The sequence below is a fragment of the Schistocerca americana genome, chromosome 6 (assembly GCF_021461395.2).
Source record: "Schistocerca americana isolate TAMUIC-IGC-003095 chromosome 6, iqSchAmer2.1, whole genome shotgun sequence".
Classification (NCBI taxonomy): Eukaryota; Metazoa; Arthropoda; class Insecta; order Orthoptera; family Acrididae; genus Schistocerca; species Schistocerca americana.
In genome coordinates this window covers 289512080-289517043 of record NC_060124.1, presented here as the reverse complement: position 1 = coordinate 289517043, position 4964 = coordinate 289512080, and the positions used below count along the sequence as shown (strand labels likewise).

General features: G+C 54.0%; 1 non-coding gene across 1 annotated transcript in view; it reads left to right on the top strand.

Moving 5' to 3' along the window:
• The first annotated feature begins 4411 nt into the window (after positions 1-4411).
• LOC124620976 overlaps positions 4412-4964 on the top strand; it is a 1910-nt gene continuing 1357 nt past the window's right edge. Inside the window, exon 1 of the ribosomal RNA XR_006980472.1 lies at positions 4412-4964. This exon is cut by the window's right edge and continues 1357 nt beyond it. This is a non-coding gene — a ribosomal RNA (small subunit ribosomal RNA).

The following is a 4964-nucleotide window of genomic DNA, read 5'->3' as shown; positions in this document are numbered from 1 at the left end:
AACACTACGTCCGCCATGTCGAGCGCACCGCAAAACATACCGCCATCTGTAGGTCTCCCGCAACATGACCTCCTGCAACGACGATACCGTCATCTATGAGACGCCAAGCCGACTAAGACAGCCATGGGCCCACAGTGCCCTTCTTTCGACCCCACCCACAAAGCCTGCATCCTCTGTCGACAACAGCACCCCAACGCCAGCGCCTCTGCCGCACGAAGTCGTGGACCGGCAATCACTCCACCTGCACCCGTTCGTGCCCCACCCCAACCGCCCAACTCGCAACTCCAGCGGATGAACGGCGGACTTTGCTCGCACTCGCAATGTGCAATCCACCCCTATAACGTGCGTTTCATGAAGAGTTATGTCCAATATGCGACATTCCCGCTGTCCATATACATGAGCTGCGAGCTGTACCACGTACGAGCTACAGACGCGATCGCGTTGCTCTCTGTACGAATGCAGATGCTCAGCGGCAGCTAGGAGGCGCTCCATCCATGTCGGTACCGGTGAGCGTTGCACTCGCAGTCGCAAAAACGTACGGCAAGTATATTACTCGGAAGAGTCAATGACAGTCCAAGCCCCCCCTGCGTGGGAAGAGTCTTCCTAGGCCATGACCCACCGGAAGGGCGCAGCGTCCCCCACCCCAGACATGTGACGTCACACTATCGGTATTGACGACTAGACTGATTCCTTATAATCATTTGCCATACACCGGTGGAAGCTGCCGAGACGAGTAACTACGTGGCGGCCTCGCCGTGTCACTAATGTACAGAGATACAACAGTTTCGACTGGAACCGGATGAAACGTATACACGGCGCTGATTAGTAATAGATAGAGCCATCAAAATACAGATAATGTATACAACTGTCCGTATACATGCTGAAAGACTCTGCTCACAATCACAACCACACGTCAGCCAGACACTCTTATCACGCACTACTCTCTGCCTGTAACAGGCACAGAGACAATATGTAAGCACCAGCATGGAACAACACCCAGTGCATCCTCTCCGCCACATTAGACAATCCACACTATCATAACCAGACCGGGAGGTCCACTCACAAAACAGAATATCCCACCCTTCCGACAACCACCATTGCTCAGCTAAGCCACCAACACCCACACATGTCCTACACAGGGGTACACCCAACATCACAATACTGCCTCCTGTCACAGCACACAAACAATGGCAGGAATGAAAGACACAGGTCTGCCACAAGCATGGAATCAGAGCGCCGCCTGTCATGAGCCAAAGGTGCACCCTGACATGGCAAATCAGATGATGCCGCAGTCATTTACTTACGATAATCACAATCAACAAACCGGCCCCCCCCCCCCCAAAACACCTTTCCTTACAACAATGTGTACCTTAACCTAACCCGTATTGTGCCTTAACCTAACCCGTATTGTGCCTTAACCTAACCCGTATTGTGCCTTAACCTAACCCGTATTGTGCCTTAACCTAACCCGTATTGTGCCTTAACCTAACCCGTATTGTGCCTTAACCTAACCCGTATTGTGCCTTAACCTAACCCGTATTGTGCCTTAAACTAACCCGTATTGTGCCTTAACCTAACCCGTATTGTGCCTTAACCTAACCCGTATTGTGCCTTAACCTAACCCGTATTGTGCCTTAACCTAACCCGTATTGTGCCTTAACCTAACCCGTATTGTGCCTTAACCTAACCCGTATTGTGCCTTAACCTAACCCGTATTGTGCCTTAACCTAACCCGTATTGTGCCTTAACCTAACCCGTATTGTGCCTTAACCTAACCCGTATTGCGCCTTAACCTAACCCGTATTGCGCCTTAACCTAACCCGTATTGCGCCTTAACCTAACCCGTATTGCGCCTGAACCTAACCCGTGTTGCGCCTTAACCTAACCCGTGTTGCGCCTTAACCTAACCCGTGTTGCGCCTTAACCTAACCCGTGTTGCGCCTTAACCTAACCCGTGTTGCGCCTTAACCTAACCCGTGTTGCGCCTTAACCTAACCCGTGTTGCGCCTTAACCTAACCCGTGTTGCGCCTTAACCTAACCCGTGTTGCGCCTTAACCTAACCCGTGTTGCGCCTTAACCTAACCCGTGTTGCGCCTTAACCTAACCCGTGTTGCGCCTTAACCTAACCTGTGTTGCGCCTTAACCTAACCTATGTTGCGCCTTAACCTAACCTATGTTGCGCCTTAACCTAACCTATGTTGCGCCTTAACCTAACCCATATTGTACCTTAACCTAACCCATATTGTACCTTAACCTAACCCATATTGTACCTTAACCTAACCCATATTGTACCTTAACCTAACCCATATTGTACCTTAACCTAACCCATATTGAACCTTAACCTAACCCATATTGTACCTTAACCTAACCCATATTGTACCTTAACCTAACCCATGTTGCGCCTTAACCTAACCCATGTTGCGCCTTAACCTAACCTATGTTGCGCCTTAACCTAACCTATGTTGCGCCTTAACCTAACCTATGTTGGGCCTTAACCCAACACACGTTGGGCCTTAACCCAACACACGTTGGGCCTTAACCCAACACACGTTGGGCCTTAACCCAACACACGTTGGGCCTTAACCCAACACACGTTGGGCCTTAACCCAACACACGTTGGGCCTTAACCCAACACACGTTGGGCCTTAACCCAACACACGTTGGGCCTTAACCCAACACACGTTGGGCCTTAACCCAACACACGTTGGGCCTTAACCCGCTCTGTAATTGTCATACGACGCGTTAAATTAGTGTAGTGTTGCCTAACTGCAACCCCCGCAATATAGTTTGCCACTCGCACTGCCCGGTCCCCAGAGTATCGCTTCATGTTAAACACCTTGCAGCTATACACTGTAATGCGGATGGCAGCAGGACGTACATGCTCAATGCCCTTCGCAGTTGTTCATTGGCATTCGCATGGCGAAGCACAGCCTACGTTGTGGTACGGCTTGTGTCAACTGTCCGCTGATGTTGTACGTCCAAATGACACACTGTACTGCACATTGGTCCTCATGTACTGAATGATACATCGTGGTACATGTGTGACCGTACCACGACTGCGCCAACAACGGCGAACCATACGGTCCAAATATTGTGCACTCAGCTACGTGTCGTCTCCCTATAAGAGCTGGATTGCAGTATGGTATGCCGTGGATGGCGATCAGCATGAGCCGTCTGTTGATGTAGTGGCGCGTGTTGTCAGACGTAGTCGTCTCTTCTCACACACCGTGATAGCATGGTGCACTGCGTTCCACATCTGCGACATGCGACAGAGGCCGGTTGACAGTCGTTCGCGCAATGGACATCGCATACGTACGGGGGCCACCTTCCACGTGTTCGCGAAGCGTGCACATGTTGTTGCGTGTATGTGGGCAGACATAGTGTGTCGTGACACCTGACACAGGCATGCAACAATCGTTGAATTTGCAAATGGCGATGGACGTCTACGTTTGCTGGTGACGTTACGCAAATGAACAACTGGTAAACCGTTGTGGTGCGGTTGTTCTCGCTAGAGGTGAATCAGTGATGGCGACGATCGGTTGAGCTACCAACCGGTTGTTTCAGCGATACCCACCATGCCCACGAACGTGAATGGCATGTGGGTGTGAAGCGATACGCGGCGGTGGCTGGGTGGGACCGTCCCCGGCCGGTGAGGGGGGGCCTCCCGGCGTGCTGGCCGCGCGGTGCGTGGGCGCACGCGCTACAGCCGGCTGGTGGGGGCGGCCAGTGGCAGGCGCGCCGGCCGACGGAGGCGGCAGGCGGCGCAGCTGCGCGCCGGCGCACCCTGCACGCGGCGCCGTGCGGCCAAAGTAGGTCCTCGCGGGCCCGGTGCGAAGCGCGGTGGACATCTGCAGTGTGCTGGTCCGATTGAGGACTGTGTGCGCTGAGGATGCGCCGCCGCCCGGCGCTCGGCGCCGCGACGCCGTCTGCTGCTCGGTCGCCTCTGCGGTTCTCGCAGGTGGTTTGTATCGCAGCTGTGCGGACGTGTTGGCGCGTGCGCTGTGCTGGGAGAGTTCGCTTCGGCACCCAAGTGGGGCTTTTGTCCTTCTGTGGCGCTGGCGTTGGAGCTGCCGGCCACCGTAGGTGGCGCGTGTTGTCTCCCGCCGGCAATGCCACGACAGCACGCTCCCGGGCCTCTGTCGGCAGCGGCAAGCTCAGTTGGGAGCACGGGTGGTCGCACCTAAAGCGTCTACTCGCCAAACTCCGGGCGATTGCGCCTCTCTCGAACCCGACCAAGTACTTAGGACGGCGCTGCGCGCCGCCGGGACCTGAGAGGGTTTCGAGGTGTATTGTGCAGGGGAGCTCAGCCTCCTCCTGTTTGCAGAATAATTGAGCGGACGCTTGCGTGTTCGCGCGGGCCCCCGGGACACACTCCCGGGCGGCCGGCTGCTCAGCTCTAGTTGACGCAGCTCCCTGGTTGATCCTGCCAGTAGTCATATGCTTGTCTCAAAGATTAAGCCATGCATGTCTCAGTACAAGCCGCATTAAGGTGAAACCGCGAATGGCTCATTAAATCAGTTATGGTTCCTTAGATCGTACCCACGTTACTTGGATAACTGTGGTAATTCTAGAGCTAATACATGCAAACAGAGTCCCGACCAGAGATGGAAGGGACGCTTTTATTAGATCAAAACCAATCGGTCGGCTCGTCCGGTCCGTTTGCCTTGGTGACTCTGAATAACTTTGGGCTGATCGCACGGTCCTCGTACCGGCGACGCATCTTTCAAATGTCTGCCTTATCAACTGTCGATGGTAGGTTCTGCGCCTACCATGGTTGTAACGGGTAACGGGGAATCAGGGTTCGATTCCGGAGAGGGAGCCTGAGAAACGGCTACCACATCCAAGGAAGGCAGCAGGCGCGCAAATTACCCACTCCCGGCACGGGGAGGTAGTGACGAAAAATAACGATACGGGACTCATCCGAGGCCCCGTAATCGGAATGAGTACACTTTAAATCCTTTAA